Source organism: Oryx dammah, unplaced genomic scaffold (genome assembly GCF_014754425.2).
Source record: "Oryx dammah isolate SB20612 unplaced genomic scaffold, SCBI_Odam_1.1 HiC_scaffold_21, whole genome shotgun sequence".
Lineage (NCBI taxonomy): Eukaryota > Metazoa > Chordata > Mammalia > Artiodactyla > Bovidae > Oryx > Oryx dammah.
In genome coordinates this window covers 76,407,429-76,427,575 of record NW_024070205.1, presented here as the reverse complement: position 1 = coordinate 76,427,575, position 20,147 = coordinate 76,407,429, and positions in this window count along the sequence as shown.

The window sequence follows — 20,147 nt, the reverse complement described above, 5'->3', positions numbered from 1 at the left end:
TTGTGCCTTTGGTCAGGTTTCCCAGAAGCAGAGCCTCAGACAGGCTGTGCCCATGACTTCTGGGGGGAGGCGGGAAGCTGGGTGAAGAGGAAGTTGCCAAGCCAGACTGTGTCTCAGGTAAAGACCTTGGCCTGATCCACAGGTGCTCGGGGTATAACTCTGTGGCACAGTCCTCCCTGGGCAAGGGGTCAGGCGTTGCACTCCGTGTGAGTTATCATCGGCCTGCAGGCCACCCAGGGGGGCACCCCGGTCAACCAGAGCGGCCCCCAAAGGGTACAGGGGATGGATATTGCAGCGGGGGTGGGGCATTGGGAGCTCAGGCAGCTGCTCCTGCAGCCAGGTTCTACTTTTTTCACACAGGCCTAATATACTGACGTTGCTGAAGTTTTCGTGGGAGCCACGAAACAGACATTCTGGGCTAGGAAGTCGCGAAGGCAGGGACAGAACCGTGCGACTGCATGGCTTCAGGGCGGTAGTGTGCCTGAGCCAGGCTGTGTCAGCCTACAAGAGCTCCCGGCTAAATTTTCAGGGACCTTGCAATCTAGTTGTAAAACACAGTCTTAAAAAAAAATAAATAAATAAAAATAAAACACAGTCTTGCTGTTGTTGTCGTTTAGTCATTAAATGATGTTCAAGTCTTGGCGACCCCGTGGACTGTATGTAGCCTGCCAGGCTGCTCTGTCCATGGGATTTCCCAAACAAGAATACTGACGTGGGTTACCATATCCTTCTCCGGGGGATCTTTCCTACCCAGGGACCAAACTTGCATCTTTTGCATTGCCAGGCAGATTCTTTACCGCTGAGCCACCAGGGTAGCCCCAACACCGTCATTACTTAAAATTAAGTTACAGAAGCTCACAATTAAATAATTATATTGGAGACAAAAGTAATAACTACTGCAAGGCATCATTTCTAATTAGTCTACTACCCTTTATGTCATCTCTGATCGTGAGGAGGTTCATGTCTACTGTTCTGGTGTGGGGGACGTAATATAATCCTGAGCCACTCAGTGCGTGCTTCTTCCCATCTTCACATTCAGTGACTAGAATTAACTGTGGTGGGAGAATCTGCACCACAGGAATCAGAAAACCCTACACACCAGGGCTTCTCTTTTTTCCCCGGTGAACCTATCGTTATATATTTAGCAGGACACCTGTGTTTCAGACAGACTCATTCTTGCCCTAACACACAAAAATATGTACACAATGGCCAAGTGACTGCCCGAGGAAGGTTCTCTCTGGGCAAGGGGATGGGCAAGTGAGAAGCTTTGGTTTGTTCTTGGATTTTCTACGGCTGGGTGTGAGTATGTGGGGTTCTTCTCCCCCTCCTGGCCCCCTCAGTTCAGTTCAGTCGCTCAGTCGTGTCCGACTCTTTGCGACCCCATGCACTGCAGCACGCCAGGCCTCCCTGTCCATCACCAACTCCTAGAGCTTGCTTAAACTCTTGTTTGTCGAGTCAGTGATGCCATCCAACCATCTCATCCTTTGTTATCCCCTTCTCCTCCCGCCTTCAGCCTTTCCCAGCATCATGGTCTTTTCCAATGAGTCAGTTCTTCACATCAGGTACCAAATATTGGAGCTTCAGCTTCAGCATCAGTCCTTCCAGTGAACACCCAGGACTGATCTCCTTTAGGATGGACAAGTTGGATCTCCTTCTAGGATCTCCTTGGTCATGGTACCTGATCTCTATGAAGCAAAAGGAGTTCGTGGCCCCTGAAAATTTCTCAGGTGCTCTGAATCCAATTATGGCTAGTCATCCATTCATTTCAAATGCTCTCCTGTGTCTGAGAGGGTAGGTACCCCTTATTCCAGCCTCAGCTTCAAGAAGGGAATGAGTGATGGGGACTCAGGCTGACGCAGGCGCTCCTCAGCAGGAAGACAGCTCTTCCCCAGCTCCTGACATTCAGAGTCGAAAGACTTAGTCCATCTGAAGCCCCAAGAGAGAGCAAGATGTAATTATTAAGCAGCTTTATTTACAATAGAATTATTTTGTAAATAGACTCTTAGAGGATCCTTAACAGGAATTCTGCACACAAAACTATAAAACTGTGACGAACCTTGGGTTTAAGGTTTAGAAGCACACACCAGCCCATCTGCCCAGACAGATCAGTACTTTCCTTGGTCCACCCACCCAGAGGAGGTGGGAGGCAGGAGGGCTACCCATCCAGGCCTGAGTCTACAGATACAACGTACTGATGCTTGTTTAGAACAGAAACCTCCTCCTACTATCTCCCGGGGATTCTGTGCTAATAAACCGGCACTAATATGACCAACCCAGATAGCATATTCAAAAGCAGAGACATTATTTTGCCGACTAAGGTCCGTCTAGTCAAGGCTATGGTTTTTCCAGTGGTCATGTATGGATGTGAGAGTTGGACTGTGAAGAAGGCTGAGCACCGAAAAATTGATGCTTTTGAACTGTGGTGTTGGAGAAGACTCTTGAGAGTCCCTTGGACTGCAAGGAGATCCAACCAGTCCATTCTGAAAGAGATCAGCCCTGGGAGTTCTTTGGAAGGAATGATGCTGAAGCTGAAACTCCAGTACTTTGGCCACCTCATGCAAAGAGTTGACTCATTGGAAAAGACACTGATGCTGGGAGGGATTGGGGGCAGGAGGAGAAGGGGACAACAGAGGATGAGATGGCTGGATGGCATCACTGACCTGATGAACGTGAATCTGAGTGAACTCCGGGGGTTGGAGATGGACAGGGAGGCCTGGCGTGCTGTGATTCATGGGGTTGCAAAGAGTCGGACACGACTGAGCGACTGAACTGAACTGAACTGAATAAGATAAACGAACAGGGGTGGCCAGCCTATAGGCCAGGCTCTCAGCTGCCCCCTCCTGGCTCCCAGCTCATGCTGGTCCTGGCAGTCAGCAGGATTGTGCTGAGGGCCAGTGGGTAGGGGAGGGCAGAGCAGAGAAGCCTGGGTTCTGGGGCTGCAGAGTGCAGGTGCAGCCCGGAGGGTCTGGTCCAGGGCAGAAGAAGGCGTCCCGAACCATGTAGACTTCTGGTCCCTTTAGCAGAGTGCAACCACAGTCTGCAGAAGATGGGAAGGACCTGCAAGGTACAGGAATGGACAACCAAGAAACATGGGCAGACAAGAAATTTTTGCATATTTGCTGTGTGCAAGAGGCAGCATCAGAAAGGTAATTTGGAGGTTGAAGGGTTGCAAAGGGTAAGGCATTTTCATGGTTTATGGAAAACAACAGGAAAGACCATTGGAAATCTTAAAATCTTACCTAGAATATCAGTGGCTACCATGTTACAAATCTTTTGTGGTTGCTACATGTGGTTTATATATATATGGCTATATTTCCAAAGCCAGCATGTTTATTTCTGTCAAATATGTTTACTTCTCCAAGAAATAATTCTAATAAAGTAACATTCATTTCATACAGAAGAAGGGAAGCAGACGGTTTTCAGGCTATGAAGACAGCCACATTTATCTACATTTCGTTTCTTTGGTCTGCTCATTGTTTATGTATTTGGCAATACCGAACCCTAATGTGTTTACTTCAGTTAGCCTGTATTTATTTATTAACAGGGCATTCTTTAAATGTTTTCATGCCTGCCTTAGACCGTAAATGCCTGTGTGATTCCTGCACAGCGCCACCTGCCGGGAGGTGCTTCATTCGTAGAAGCCTGCTCCGAGCAACTGTGCAAGCCGTGCGCGGCCCAGCTCCAGGCGCAGCCAGTGCTCTTCAACAGAACTTTCTTTAACCACAGAAAGGTTCTTCAGTCTTGGCTGAAATGTGGCTACTGTGACTGAATTGAATTTGTGATTTTAATTACTTTAATTTTTTAAGAATTAATTTATTTCGTCTGTGCTGGGTCTTCGTTGCTGCGTGTGGGCCTTCTCTAGTTGCAGGGAGCAGGGCCGGGGACCACGCTCTGGTCGAGGTGTGTGGGCTGCTCACCGTGGCGGCTCCTGCTGTGGAGCACAGGCTCTCGGGCACGCAGGCTTCAGCACTCGTGACCCTCGGGATGCTTGCCTGTGGTGGGTGAGATCTCCCCAGACCAGGGACGGAGCCCAGGTCTCCTGCTTTGGCAGGCAGATTCTTAACCACTGGACCGCCAGGGAATTCCAATTAGTTAGATTAAACTTAAATAGCCACCTGTGGCTTGTGGCTAGTACCACTGGGCAGTGTGGTCTATACCCACAGAAGCTCTGCTTTTATTCGTACATTCGTTCAACTGTTGAATAAATATTTATGGAGCTTCAGCTACAAGCAGCACGCGGTGTTTGACTCTGTGGAGGCACAGAGAATAAAACCTCCCTACTGTCAGGAAACTTCCAGTCTAGTTAGGGAGACACGTCTGTAAAGAAACGTGATATCACAAGCTATGAAGAGGGCGTGTGACACGCACACTGCAGCCCAGGTGAAGGCAAAGGGAGAGGGGCGGGACCTGGCAGAGGGAGAGGGCGGGGCGAGGCCTGGCAGAGGGAGAGGGGCGAGGCCTGGCAGAGGGGGAGGGGCGGGGCCTGGCAGAGGGAGAGGGGCGGGGCCTGGCAGAGGGAGAGGGGCGGGGCCTGGCAGAGGGAGAGGTGGTTTTTCCCCACCAGAGAGATGTTTAAGCAGGGTCTTAAAATAGGAGTCTACTGCCAAAATAAAGTGAGAGAGAGGTTTCGGGAAGAGGAATTGTTTAACATGTTTTAACCATTTGATTGTGGTGATACGGATGCTCTTGTTGTTAGCAGTGCCTGATCCCTCTCAGGACTATTTGTACAAGTGAATTTGCAAGACAGCTGCAGAAGAAAAAGCTCTTTCGGCAAGGATTTTCTAAATGCCAGGACTCCCTGCTGGGGATGGATCTTGTTCATTCCTGTTTGGGGACAGGACTATGCCTGGAAAACGAGTCCTTATAGGCCTCTGGAAAACCAAGCTTTCATATATTTAGAGAAAAAGAGTTTGAAGCTGGGCTGTCTTCTTGCTGGCTGGCTGGCTGGAGGAAAGAGGAAAATGTAAACAGGTGTGGGCTTTTCACTGCGGTGGAGAATAGCTCTGAACAGCCTACGTTCTCCAGCACATTTATGCAGGTGAAATTTGCCCCAAATGATCATAGTGGGCAGCCTTTAAAGGGGGAAATATGCTTCGTGTACAAGCATGAACTGGAGTGGTTGCAACTCTCGCTCACAGATGAGGGACAGGGCTGCAACATGGGCTGTTCCAGGGCCTCGCCTCCCCTCTGCCTGCCTCCTTGTTCCCTGCCAAGGGTGCAAGACTGATTCCACACCTTGCAGAGGGTTCCACATCTGGGAGCTAACAACATGGACATTGTGCGTGCTTTTCAAGTGACCTCAGGGCCTCAGCCCTCCTGCCTTCAGTAGTCGATGATTAAAAAAAAAAAAATTCCAAAGCAGGAAGTGAGAAATCAGGTAGAAAGGTGCTCTCCAGCCTGGAACTAAACTGGACCTTTCCTTTGGGGGCTGAGAGTAGGTAGTCAAGAATGTGCCAGATGTGAGGGCATTACAGGGCTCGTGGAAAGGACCATGTGTGTCCCCAAGTAGGGGAAGGATCAAGGCCCAGTCTCAGTTTTCTCCCTCCTTCCCTTAAGAGTGAGTGAGTGAGTGAAGTCGCTCAGTCGTGTCCGACTCTTTGCGACCCCGTGGACTGTAGCCCATCAGGCTCCTCCATCCATGGGATTCTCCAGGCAAGAATACTGGAGTGGGTTGCCATTTCCTTCTCCAGGGGATCTTCCCCATCCAGGGATCAAACCCAGGTCTCCCGAATTGCAGGCAGACGCCTTCCCTTAAATCTACATACAAATCAAGGTTTAAACTCCCCCTTCTGGCTTAGGGGACTTCCCTGGTGGCTCAGATGGTAACGCGTCTGCCTACAATGCAGAAGACCCGGGATCAATCCCTGGGTCGGGAAGATCTCCTGGAGAAGGAAATGGCAACCCACTCCAGTATTCTTGCACGGAAAATCCCACGGATGGAGGAGCCTGGGGGGCTACATTCCACGGGGTCGGAAAGAGTCGGACACGACTGAGCGACTTCACTTCACTTCTGCCTTAGGGAGGGGAGGAAATGCTGAGGAAAAAGGAAGAGGGGGTGAAAGTTTCTAGCTTCTTAGGAGACATATGGAAAATGGGGCTCCCTAGTGACATCTTCCATTGACTTTCTCTGTGCCTGCCCCCCTCCACGCCCTGCACTGCGAGAGGCACAGGCTCCTGGATCTTTCTAAAATCTTCAGTTCTCCGTCTGAGTGCACGTCTCAGCTTGCTTGGCCACATCCTCACCCACCTCCCTGCCCCTTAGTGTGGCCATCACTCTGTTCCCCTTGCCCATCCACAGGAAGCTAGAATGTCTATCTTTCAGCACTGGTCACACAACAGGGCAGTGTAGGGAGTGCGGGGGACATGGGGAGGGGGCACACTGGCGTCTCTGAGACCTTTGCAGGACTCCAGATTCCACCACTTACCATCTTCAGAGTTGGGGAGCAGTCCCCAGAACCACCTGCACTTTGTCACCAGCTGCAAGCTTGGGCATCCTCCAAGACCACCTCAGGTCCAATAATTTGCTGGGAGGACTCACAGAACCCCCTGGAAGCTAGTATACGGCTGGTTATGCTCTATCACAGCGAAAGGACTCAGAGTAAAGTAGACACCGGAAAAAGGTGGAGCCCAGAAGAGCTCCACGTGCAGGGCCTCTGGATGTCCTCCCCAGAGGAGACGCAGCGACAGGACAAAACCCCAGCAGGGATGTGTGGTGGTGCGCACAGAGGACAGCCAGCTGGGGAGGCTCACCTGAGCCTCAGTGTGAGGGTCTTTATTGAGGCCCAGTCACTTCCCCAGTGGCTCAGCTGGTAAAGAACGTGCCCGCCGTGCAGAAGACCTGGGTTCGATCCCAGGGTCAGGAAGATCTCTGGAGGAGGGTATGGCAACCCACTCCAGTTCAGTTCAGTTCAGTGCAATTCAGTCACTCAGTCGTGTCCGACTCTTTGCGACCCCATGAATTGCAGCACGCCAGGCCTCCCTGTCCATCACCAACTCCCGGAGTTCACTCAAACTCATGTCCATCGAGTCGGTGATGCCATCCAGCCATCTCATCCTCTGTCGTCCCCTTCTCCTCCTGCCCCCAATCCCTCCCAGCATCAGTGTCTTTTCCAATGAGTCAACTCTTCGCATGAGGTGGCCAAAGTACTGGAGTTTCAGCTTTAGTATCATTCCTTCCAAAGAAATCCCAGGGCTGATCTCCTTCAGAATGGACTGGTTGGATCTCCTTGTAGTCCAAGGGACTCTCAAGAGTCTTCTCCAACACCACAATTCAAAAACATCAATTTTTCGGTGCTCAGCTTTCTTCACAGTCCAACTCTCACATCCATACATGACCAAAGGAAAAACCAGAGCCTTGACTAGACGGACCTTTGTTGGCAAAGTAATGTCTCTGCTTTTCAACATGCTATCTAGGTTGGTCATAACTTTTCTTCCAAGGAATAAGCGTCTTTTAATTTCATGGCTGCAGTCACCATCTGCAGTGATTTTGGAGCCCAAAAAAGTAAAGTCTGACACTGTTTCCACTGTTTCCCCATCTATTTGGCATGAAGTGATGGGACCAGATGCCATGATCTTCGTTTTCTGAATGTTGAGCTTTAAGCCAACTTTCTCACCCACTCCAGTATTCTTGCCTACAGAGTCCCCATGGACAGCAGAGCCTGGCGGGCTAGAGTTCATGGGGTTGCAGAGTCAGACACGACTGAGCAGCTAAGCAGCAGCAGCACTTAGACTTGGCTGACCCCCCTTGTGGTTGACCTAAGTTTCCAGCCCTCTGGCGGTCATGCCCCAAACCCCCACCATAAACCACATTGTCGGCGTAGACTATCTAGTGAGGCTGAGCCCCTACAAACAGACAAAGACCCTCTTGTCATGCAGGACATCGCTGGACATCCCAGGGGTTCAGAGATGACCTCCCAGGGGTCAAGGGCAAAGGCTAAGTCTGTCTTTGGGCAACGTTAATCCTTTACCTGGTTACCCAGCTGGTGCAGCGCTAAGAATTCTCCTGCCAGTGCAGGAGATACAAGAGATGCAGGTTCAATCCCTGGGTTGGGAAGATCCTCTGGCTAGGAAATGGCACAACCCACTACAGTATCCTCCCATGGAGAGAGGAGCCTGGTGGACTAAGGGGTCTCAGAGTCGAATACAACCGAACATACACACACACACAACCCTTTACCACTTCCCACCTGCAGATGCTGCAGTTTACTAATCTCACTGGGCTTCTGCTTCCTCATCAGTAAACTGGAGACAGTGATGCCAATCTCACTGGGTTTTTGTGAGGACTAAATGATTTAACATATGGGAAGTTCAGTTCAGTTCAGTCACTCAGTCGTGTCCAACTCTTTGTGATCCCATGAACCGCAGCACACCAGGCCTCCCTGTCCATCACCAACTCTTGGAGTCCCTCCAAACCCATGTCCATTGAGTCAGTGATGCTATCCAACCATCTCATCCTCTGTCGTTCCCTTCTCCTCCTGCCCTCAATCTTTCCCAGCATCAGGGTTTTTTCAAATGAGTCAGCTCTTCACATCAGGTGGCCAAAGTATTGGAGTTTTACCTTCAACATCAGTCCTTCCAATGAACACCCAGGACTGATCTCCTTTAGAATGAACTGGTTGGATCTCCTTGCAGTCCTCCAAGGGACTCTCAAGAATCTTCTCCAACACCACAGTTCAAAACATCAATTCTTCTGCACTCAACTTTCTTTATAGTCCAACTCTCACAGCCATACATGACCACTGGAAAAACTATAGCCTTGACTAGACGGACCTTTGTTTACAAAGGGATGTCTCTGCTTTTTAATATGCTGTATAGGTTGGTCATAACTTTCCTTCCAAGGAGTAAGCGTCTTTTAAATTCATGGCTGCAATCACCATCCGCAGTGATTTTGGAGCCCAGAAAAATAAAGTCAGCCACCGTGTCCACTGTTTCCCCATCTATTTCCCATGAAGTGATGGGACTGGATGCCATGATCTTCGTTTTCTGAATGTTGAGCTTTAAGCCAACTTTTTCACTCTCCTCTTTCACTTTCATCAAAAGGCTCTTTAGTTCTTCACTTTCTGCCATCAGGGTGGTGTCATCTGCATAGCTGAGGTTATTGATATTTCTCCCGGCAGTCTTGATTCCAGCTGGTGCTTCCTCCAGCTCAGCGTTTCTCATGATGTACTCTGCATATAAGTTAAATAAGCAGGGCGACAATATACAGCCTTGACATACTCCTTTTCCTACTTGGAACCAGTCTGTTGTCCCATGTCCAGTTCTGACTGTTGCTTCCTGACCTGCATATAGGTTTCTCAAGAGGCAGGTCAGGTGGTCTGGTAGTCCCATCTCCTTCGGGGTTTTCCACAGTTTATTGTGATCCAGACAGTCCAAGGCTTTGGCATTGGCATCGTCAATAAAGGTGAATGGGAAGGGCCTGGTACAAGAAAGGCTTCAACAAATATTGGGTGCCTCCTGATTTCCTCCAAGTGCTCTGTCCTCAAGCTTCTAAACTTGCCCAGGGATTCATTCCCTCTCTCTTCTCCCAACCTTTTATACCAGCTGGCTTTTATTTTTCTCCCAGAAAAGAATTATACTCTACATGCTATTATGCTGCTCTTCTTTTAGAAAGATAGGTGTGTGTATTCTTATTTCTTAAGTGGCTCCAGACCTCTCCACAGGGCTTCCTAGGTGGTACTCATGGTAAAGAATCTGCCTGCCAATCAGGAGACACAAGATCCCTGGGTCGGGAAGATCCCCTGGAGGCGGGCATGGCAACCCACTCCGGTACTCTTGCCTGGAAAATCCCATGGACAGAGGAGCCTGGCGGGCTACAGTCCATGGGGTCGAAAAGAGTCAGACACGGCTAAAGCAACTTAGCATGCGCACATACCTCTCCACCCCATAGATTATACAACCTATCTGACCACTGACGTCTGGATGGGCTACCCTGAACGTCCTTGTGCATACACATTTTTGTGATTTGTGCCAGTGTTTCTGCAGGCTAGAGTCTTAGAGGTAGCACTGATGAGTTACAGGCTACATTCAAGTTTTTGATGGTACTGGCAAATTGCCCTGTATCAAGTTAAACCTCCAGCAATAATGCAGGAACTGTCTGTTTCACCGCACCTTCTAGGGGCCATGCAGAAAAGGGTGGCTGAGGGTATAACAGACGCTGGTGGTGCCCAGCCGTGTCCCTCAGCACTCCCAGGCCAGTGTCAGACAAGCACTTGAGACAGCGCGGAGTCTTTCTTTTGGCCTGAGCACAGGGTAAGGCAGGGCTTGTGCAATTTGGTTGGGAGCCATGAGATGCTAGGGAATGTAAGAATCATTCGTGACTCAACACTCAGCATTACAAAGGACGCAGGAAGTGGGGCTTCAAGTCTAGGGTCAGCAGAGTGATGCCTGCAGGAGTTTCAGACAGAGCTAGAGATACACACTCAGGGAAGAAAAGGGTACAGGAAGGCCAGAGAAAGGTCTGGAGAGAAAAAGCAACCGCTTTCTGCCCTTGGCACCGAGTCAGCCTATTCCTGACACACAAGCGTGAGCCCAAGCCGGTCCCTGTCCCCAGAGCCTGTCGCCAGCAGGTGGCGCCCTCCCCTAGTCAGGGGGACGCCTTGGAGGAGAGAGCACCTGCTGCGCCCACCCTCCTCTGGCCCAGAGTTCATTTCTTCACACTACAGCTGTGAGACGCGAGTTCCAGTTCAGTTTCCACCATCAAATCAAAGCCTCAGTTTTCTTAGCTGTTTTGAAAATGATGAAGGAAAGGAAGAGAAAGCTGGGCAACAGCTAACATGTGCGCGGAGCGTTTTAGTTTACGAAGGACCTTACCTGACGTGTTCACTCTATCCCTATTTTACAGATGAGAAAAGTAAGTCTTCGGTTAAATGATCTGCCCAAGTGCACCCTGCTGGTCAGCTAGGACTTGCTTGGCAAATCCCATGCTCCTTCAATATCAGAAGGCTCTAGGAAAGAATCTTCAAGAAGATAAAAATTAATATAATACTTGAAAGCTCTGAACAAATAGACATAGACAACTGATGGAGAGTTTAGAGTTGAATTATAGATAATTACTGTATGTGAGGGCTTCCCTGGTGACAACAAAACAAACCCAAAATGAAAAATATTAAGTCCAGGAAAAAAAACCAAAAAGTTTGCAGGAATGGAAAAGGTCAGTTGTAAATAGGATTTAAGTAATCATAATAAATACGAATTCTGATTTAACCAATGTTGATATCTGACTAGACTGGGAGGTTGGAGAAGAGAACAGGACGGGTATATATGAAGAGTGTCTTTCATAGGGTGGGATCAAGAGATAATGCCTAAACAGAAGCAAGAAGTTCCAACATAGCATCTTATCAGATACACAGAAGTAAATAGGCAATAACCAAAGATCAAAAGGGTTGACAGTGATGGCTTCTAGAAGGGGAAAGCATGAGAGAAACATATTTTGTAAGAAATCTTATAGAATGATTTGGCTCTAATTCATACTTGTAATTCTATACTTGTATAGATCTAATAATATTTTTCAAGAGAAATAAAGGCAATTGCCCACATTCATCCACATCTGATGTGGTGGAGGTGGGATCTGAATCCCAGCAGGTGTCTCTGGCTGGTACCATCACCACAGGCAATACCACCTAAAAAGTATCTCCATCTCATCACTGTAAAGAGTCAGCAAATGATCTAAACAGGAAACCCAGCAGCTGACATACAACAGATGCTTAGAAAAGGGAAATTATTTTCTTTATTCTATGGAGACAGCCACAGCTGGACACGTCCAGTGAGACAGTAAGGGGGTCCTGCCCTGAGTCCAGGCCTAAGGGCCCTGGTGCTTTGAAGCAACTTTCTCTAATTTTTCTAAGTTTCTCCTTAGTGCTTGGGACCAACCAGGGCCAGTAATGCATCTGGACGGGGGTCCCCAGTGTCCAGATTCTCCCCTTCAGAGAAACTTATAGCATTCTACCTCACCTGCCAGTGGGGCTGACCAGACCCCCCAAGAGGCTCCTGGATGCTGCAGGGTCATCCCAGGGCCTTGTGGTTAGGCCCCACTCCAGGAGCATGCGCTGTTCTGTTCATAGGATTGTGTAAGAGTGGGCTGCCAGAATGATGCTGAGACTAGATGTTGAATGAAGTCAAATTGTTTGTATAGATAAGGGGCCCTGCAAAAACTTTTCCCCAGGGTTCCTTACACCTAGAGGCAGCCATGCTTTCAGGTCCTGTCATATCAACACCTTCCTTTCCCATCGTATAGACTTTGCCTAATAAATGTAATTGTAAGTCTCAAAGCACCTAACTTTGTTGGGTATTTGGATGATTCCTCTATTACTGGCCGTCATTCATTCCTTGATCAAGTATTGATTGAGCACCTACTGTGTGCTACGGCTGGGAACAGCTTGTGGAACAAGACGCATTCCTGCTCTCCTGGAGCCCACAGGCTGGAGAGGGGACAGAGAGGCTGGGGTGCAGCTCAGCAATCGTGGTGCTAGGGCAGGGGCTGTGTGAGCACAGGGAAGGGGGCTGAGTGTGCTTTTTTTACCCCTTGGCTTCTTTGACTGTGCCACATGGTATGTGGGGTCTTAGTGTCCAAATTAGAGACTCCTGCCCTGGAAGCGGGGAGTCTTAACCACTGGACCACCAGGGAAATTCCCTGAACATGACTTTGAATGGGACCTCAGAGGGGGACTGCCAAGGGAACTGTGGTTTGGGATGACGGATAGACTAGAACCTTCTTCCAAGTGCTCTTCCCTCCTAAGGTCACGTGATGCCCCAATCCAGATCTGTCCATGGTTTCAGGTGACAATGAGCTCACGTCTCACTCAGCCTGCACTGGGCCTCACAGTTCCTAGTTCTGAGCTCAGTCCAGTTCAGTCGCTCAGTGGTGTCAGACTCTTCGCGACCCCATGAACCGCAGCACGCCAGGCCTCCCTGTCCATCACAAACTCCCGGAGTTCACTCAGACTCACGTCCATCGAGTCAGTGATGCCATCCAGCCATCTCATCCTCTGTCATCCCCTTCTCCTCCTGCCCCCAATCCCTCCCAGTATCAGTGTCTTTTCCAATGAGTCAACTCTTCACATGAGGTGGCCAAAGTACTGGAGTTTCAGCTTTAGCATCATTCCTTCCAAAGAAATCCCAGGGCTGATCTCCTTCAGAATGGACTGGTTGGATCTCCTTGCAGTCCAAGGGTCTCTCAAGAGTCTTCTCCAACACCACAGTTCAAAAGCATCAATTCTTCAGCGCTCAGCCTTCTTTACCGTCCAACTCTCACATCCATACATGACCACTGGAAAAACCATAGCCTTGACTCCTAGTTCTGAAGGGATCATCTAATCAACTCTTTGTCGTCCAGTTGAGAAAACAGGCCCACAGAAAAGCATCTCACCACGTCAGAGAGTCAGAGTCAGAAGGAGACTGGATGTCTGTCCTCCCAGTCCTGGGCTTCCTCCCCCTTAAGTCTGGGCAGGGCCTGAGCCCATTTAAATGAAATTTCCCGCTTTTAAAAGAAGACCACTCCACCATCAGCAGGTGTCACAACATTGCTCACGTCTCCAGTTCGGGATTCAACAGCTCTCCAGTAAAGAAAAGCTCCTGAGTCTACCAGAAGTCTCCCTGGGAACAAACCCCCCCAAGGAGTTCCAGTCTGACGGTGGAGGGGCGTGCAGAGAACAAACGCGATAGTCCCGGATAGCCCGCCAGCGTGTTCCCTCCTGCAAGCCTGGCTCGGCGAACGGAAACCGGAGCGGATCACTACCGTCCCCAACCCCGGTGCGCAAAGAGGCCGGGGGTCCGTGCGAAGAGAAAGGCGGCGCGGGCCGGGCCCGCAAGCCTCTAGCCCGCGCCCCGCCAGGCCCTGCCGGGTCCCGGCCCGCGCCCTCCCGCGTCCGGCCCTCGCTGCCCGCCCCGCCTCTCCGCCCCTCCGGCCCTCCGGCCCTCCGCCCCTCCCCGCCTCTCCCCCTCCCCCGCCGCTCCCCTCCTCTCCCTTCCCCCTCCCCCGTCCCGGCGCGCGCGGGGAGGCGCGGGCGCGCGCACGCTGGCGGTCGGGGGCGCGCGGCCGCCGGGGCGCGCACGGGCCGCGCTCTGCTCTAATGCGGCGGCGGGCGGCGAGCGGCGCTGCGGGGGACGACAGGCAAGCGGCGGCGCGGGCGGCGGACAGCGCCGACTGCACCCGGGGCCGGAGCCCCAGCCCTTGCAGGTAGGCACGCGCGGACGCTGGAGACGAGCTGCGGGTGGAACGGGGTCGTGGAGGCCCGTCCAGCGCCGTCCCCTTGCTCCCGCCCTTCTCTGCCTGTCTCCATCTCTCACCCAAGCCCATCCCCTCCTTCCACGCCCCGACCTCTCTCTCCGCGTCGTCACCTGCCCGAGCCCCGAGTCTGCACCGGGACCCTGCCCGACCCGGCTCCCCGCCCCAGCCCCCCGCACGCCTTTGCTCCTTGGCCGCCTCCCCTCCCCCTCCCTCCCCCTCCGTCTCTTCGCCTGTCCTTCCGTCCCCGCCGCACCCCGAGCTCTCCCCTGACCTGTTTACCACCGCACCCCACTTTGTGCGACCCCGTCCCTTCTGTTTTCCCTTCCCCGCACCCCCGCCTCTCTCCTGCCCTTACTGCTCCGGCCCCCGATTCATGCCCCCGTCCCTCCGTGTGCGTCTATCAGCTCCCTCGCAGTTTCTGTCCCCGCCGCGTCCCTTCTGCATACCGGGGCCCAGCCCCTTCCCAGCTGCCTCCTGGTGTCCGCCTCCACCTTCTCCAGAACGCCGTCTTCTCCCCCTTGGCTGTTACCTGGCGAGCCCCCCCATCACTTTCCCCACCTGCCCTTCCTGGTGCTGTTTGTAGCCACACAGACTGGTCCCAAGCCCCCTCACCTGCCGCTGGGCCCTCCTCTGCTTGGGGAGGCCTAGGACTCTGAAGGCCCTGTGTACTCACTGTGGCAGAATCCACTTATACCCCTTTCTGCATGTTTGATCCTATTCATGGCTCCGCGGTGGGGAAGGGCAAAGGATGCTGCGTGTTATTAGGCCTCTCTTATGTTCCTCTTGAGCCACTGTCTTCCTGTAGCTGTTCAGGTTTGTTTCCTAGAGGGATGGGGGTGGGGGTTGGGGGAGGAGGTGTTAAGCTTAGGAAAACTAGGAAGGAGGAGAGGCAGAATCCAAAGAATGGCTTCACAGCCTCTTCCTGGTCTTGATCTGAGCCCTGGGATGCAAAGGCCTGGATGAGGAGCCTCTCTGGAGGGCAGGAAAATTTCGGATTTTAGAAAGGATTCTTTCTCAGCCTCCAAGGCAGCACTTTGGCATTGAGAGCTGTCATGAGTGTGGCCCATGGGCTGGGCTGAGTGGGCAGAGTGCTGAATCACCTAGACTCTGGTCCCCATGGCAGTCCCTCTTGCCCTGAGCTGGGTTCTGTTCCTCAATCCTTACTTGGCATTTGGCGGTGGTGTGTGTGTGTGTCTGTGTGTGTGTGTTGGGCAGAGATCCCTCCTTCCTCAGTCCAAAGGAGTGGATGACGATGTCCCTTTTCTGCCTGTCTCCCTGGCCTGAGGGCCCGGTGTGTATTATCTACCCTTGGAACTCGGATGAGCCCTTGCTGGGCCCTAATCACGTCTCCGGCAAGGGCAGACCACAGGGCTTGGAGATCCAGGTGGGCAGGAAGCAGATTTTTCGTCTAGAGCTGGAGACCGGCAGATTCACAACCCGTTGAACTTGAACCATAAGTAAGAGAGGCCCAGGGAAAACGTGTAGAGACCCTGGGGACTGGTCACACCAGCTGGTGGAGCAGAGGAAGGAGGAAGACAGGAGCCTGCCCCTCCCCCCTGGTTTGGGGGTGATTGGATTTGGTGGCTTTGCATTGCAGGAAGATTTAAAGAAGGTGGGGGTGGGATCTGCTCTGCATCTAATAATTCTACTTTTTGTCCTGACAGAACTGGGAGTAATTTCTTCCTCTTCTGTTTAGATTCAGCTGAAGGTGTGTGTGTGTGTGTCTCTGTGTGTGTGTGCGCGCGTGCGCGCGTGTGTATAGAAAGAGAGAGAGCAAAGAGAATGAGAATGAATAACACAAATGAGGAAAGAGACTGACTTACACTTAGCCCAGAAATTGTGTTTGGCACCGTAAACCAGGAAATGGCAGCCCAATTCCTGCCCTGGGGATCTCAGCTAAAATCTCAAGTCTTAAATTGGAGGTTGAGAGCAAATTGCTGGTGGATCCTGCCCCTTCTCCACAAGGCTCCCTCACTTTAGAATAGAGAGTGGACTCCTTCAGCTCTTGAGCCGCGTCTCTGAATGGGCAGGCACAGGCAGGGCCCAGCAAGGGGCTGGGGGTTCGAGTGTGCTGCTGGGGGACTAGCTGTCCTCTGCTTTGTCAGTCTTCCGCGTTCCTCCCTGCATGAGTGGGGTGGGGTGGTAGCTTCCCCTGGCATCAGCATTCCCAGGGCTCCCAGCTTTTCCTGCTCCAGGGAGGAGGTATCACCTGGAGCCATCTTTGAGAGCTGATTGGATTAAGTTACTGATGTTGAAATGCTTGCTTGGGGCTCAGGTTAAGTGGGAGATTCTGATAATTGTGTATATATCTCCTAGTTCTGTGCAGTGCATCTCATCTCTCATCCCTTGTTTGATATCACAGAGGCTATGGCAGGGATAAATTGAGGCACACGGGATGGAAAGCCAGCTCCCTGTGGGCTGAGACAGGCTGGGCTTATGGGGTCAGGCTGTATCGGTCAGGGGTACATTGAGGAGGTGGCCGGTGTGTGGGGGTTGGGTTCTCGCTTTGGCTATCTGGTGGTAGAGGCACAGAAGATGGTCCTGTTTCTGCAGTGACGGCGAGACAGGATTCCAGGCTTCCTGTTACTTAGTTGTTGCAGTCTGTTCCCTTACCCTGGTGCCCCTCTTCTCTAAGATCATCCAAGAGCTGGGGTGTGAGGATCATCACTTGGTCTTTAGAAAAAGAGTTTCCTAGGAAACTAGAAAGAGAGAGGCAGAGAAGTTCAGTCTTCAGTCTGTTTGGCTTGGGAGAAGAGGAGGGAAGGAAGTAAGGGGAATTTAAGGCTGGTTACATACTTACTCATTCAACAAATGCTAGTTAAATCCTACAATGTGCTAGGTGCTGGGATCATAGAGATGGAAAGTAAAACAGGGTCTCTCAGAGCTGCCAGTGTGATGGAAAAGAGAGACAAGTGATCAGACAAATAACACAGATAAGCTTGAGTGAGGACATGGGGCCAGGGATGAGGAACATCTTTCCCTCCAGTGGCATCGGCCCCCTCCACCACAGCTGGGAAGAGGGCTGGGTTGGTGTTGTCAGAATGGGGCCCAGGGTTGACTTGGAGGTTGAATGTGAGGAAGAAGGGGGTGCAAGGTATTAACCAGATCCCTGACTCGAGGGGGAAGAGGTGATGTTCTGCCTGCAGCTGAACCCTGCTGGCTGCTGCTTCAGCCTGATGGGGGAACCCTGGGACGAGACTGAGGCTCCTCAACTCTCCCATTCTCATTTCTTAAGCACTTGTATTTTAGGGGCAAAGGATGGTCAAAATATGCTTAGAATGTCAGAGTGAGCCAGAGGAAAGAGGCCCAGGATCTGCTCTCAGGGAGCTCCTAACTGATGGAGAGACAGCGAGGACAGATACTTGCTCAGGAGCAAGGTGAGTAAAATTATTGTGAGCTCGACGTGGGCAGAAGGGTCTTGGAGTTCTGGGAGGTCACGGTCAGGTGGGGGTCATCGGAGAAATTCAGATAGGAGGGAGGAGGCTGATGGTGACAGAGGGATCCGTAGAAGCTACACTCTTGAGCACAGGTTGCCGTGAACATCCATGGCAGCCCAGGATAAAGACAGCCATCCTCATCAGAAGCCCCCTCCTCCCTACACATCTGCTTTACCTCATTTCATAGTGTGTCCCGAGCCTTTGAATATATCCTAGGGCATATTGTTGTATGCCCCACTAAGCTACATGTTGGGCATATAAGTTGAGTTGGAGTTACGGAAATGAAAACAAATGTTAAGTTCACTACAAGAAATGCTCCACCAGAGGTAGATGGCTTCCTGGCCTTGTAGGAGCATGGCTGAGGGGTCCTGGGGGGCAGGAGGGCCTGGGATGACTGCACCGCCCTGTTTGGATCGACTGCCGCTTTGGCTCGAGCAGCCTCATGTCAGACTTTTGAGCATTTACTCCCAGTGCTCAGCTAGGGCTCAGGCCTAGCTGCAAGGGCAGATGCTAAATGTGTGCGGCCTGGTCCCTGGGGTTTCAGGGAGGGCTCTGGGAGCTAATGACTGTGCTGGGTGCTGGAGGAGGCGCTTCTCACAGCTTTGCTGACCCGGGGCATTGGTCAGACTTTGCCAGCCAGCTTGAGATCTCTTGATCCACCCTCTTTCCTTAGGTTTTGAGACAAGTCAGGAAAAATAAAAGTGGCGTAGTACAAAAGTGGCACCAAAGTGGTATCGTATAATTAAGTCTTCAGACCCTGGGCAGTGAGATTTCCAAGGAAGGAGTTATGCCTCAGTGTGGCTTATGGTGTCAGGGAGGTGACAGCATTGTGAAAACTGCTCAGCTTTGGCTTCAGACGGACCTTCTGTCAAAGCTTGGTTCTTCTGCTTACTGGCTGAGGAGCTTCAGTCTCCCAGTCTGTAAAATGGGACTGTTCATATGAAGTTTGCAAAGCTGTGTTAGGGATTACATATGATAAGACAGAGAAGACTCCAGCACCCTCCCTGGCCAGCAGTAAATACCAAATGCTAACTGTTCTTCACAGGGGGTGGAAATGGAGCTGAGCCTTGAAAGGTCAGTAGAGTTTTGGTAAGGAAGGGAAGGTGAGAATTTTCTAGATGAGGGAACCCACCAGGGGCATAAGCAAGAACTCTGTGGAATCAGGTTTTCTGGGAGGAAGTGATGTGCCTCCCCTGCCTGCTCGTCCCATTTTCCTGCAGTACAGCCTTACCGAAGGGACATCGTCACGAACAGCAGGAGGGGCTTGTTTTGCTTTCAGCCCCATCATTCAGTGCAGTTCAGCTAGTCTCTCAGTTGTGTCCGACTCTTTGTGACCCCATGGACTGCAGCACGCCAGGCCGCCCTGTCCATCATGAACTCCGGAGCTTGCCCAAACTTCTGTCCATCGAGTCAGTGATGCCATCATTAACAGAGCTTCAATATGTTTCTCTCTCTAACACTAGAAAATTGCTGAAAGTCTCTAGTCCCAGAAGCGCGTGTCTCTGGAATTTATGTTATAGATTAATTTCTTGTCTTGCCTTCCCTCTCCCAAACGCCATCCCTTGAAAAAGTTGAAGTGCCTGGGGCCTGTCGGGTCATCCCCTCCGGCTGTCACCATCTCCACTGACTCCACCAGCCCCTCTGACCCCGTAGCTCCCCTCCTCTGGGAAGCAGCTCTCTGAGCATCTGCCTTCTTCACCTGCTCCCGCTCACTCTTCCCCTCCCAGACTGGGCCAGCCCCTCCTGAAAGGCCTCCCTGGCAGCCCATCTCCCCAGCATTATGATGCTAATCATGTTGTTAATTTTTCTGAGATGCAGAAAGAAAGCCCCAATCTGTTCTAATGAATTTAATTAGAGAGGGGCTTGGAGGGCTTCAGAACCTCTTACCAGGATCACAATAAACAGGGTTAACGAGATAAACAGCTTGGGAGCAGCGGCTCAAGGGTAGGAAGGGAGGATTTCTGACTCGGTCCTAGAATGAGGAAGCCCTTGGCACTGGAGTTGGAGGAAGGCTCTGTGAGCTGTTGCCCACCATGTGGGTTCCCTTTTGGGTTCCTTCTGCCTGCCCCATGCAGTCCCATGGACATAGTTGTATATCTAGGTCTGTCCTTGGGTAACAGGAACCTTGGGAGAGGTCTTAACTATTCTTATCATCATCACCAAACACTTATTGAGCATGTGCTACGTGGGTAATGGGTACCACACCATCTTCTGGAGCGAAATGGAGGCTCACAAGACCTTGTCTCTACTCTAATGGAGATAAGATATATATATATATATTCAAATATAAGAAACACTTGCTAATTCCAGACAGTAAATGCTGAAAGGTTGACAGGAGATTATATTGGGCTTGGACGATCTGGAAAAGCCTCTTGCAAGAGGAAATAATTGAGGAGGATCTTGAGACATCGAGATTTGAAGACTTGGTCATCAGAGCTGCTGGAGGACTGCAGATTCAGTGGCAGGAATGTGCAGGGGTGTTTGAG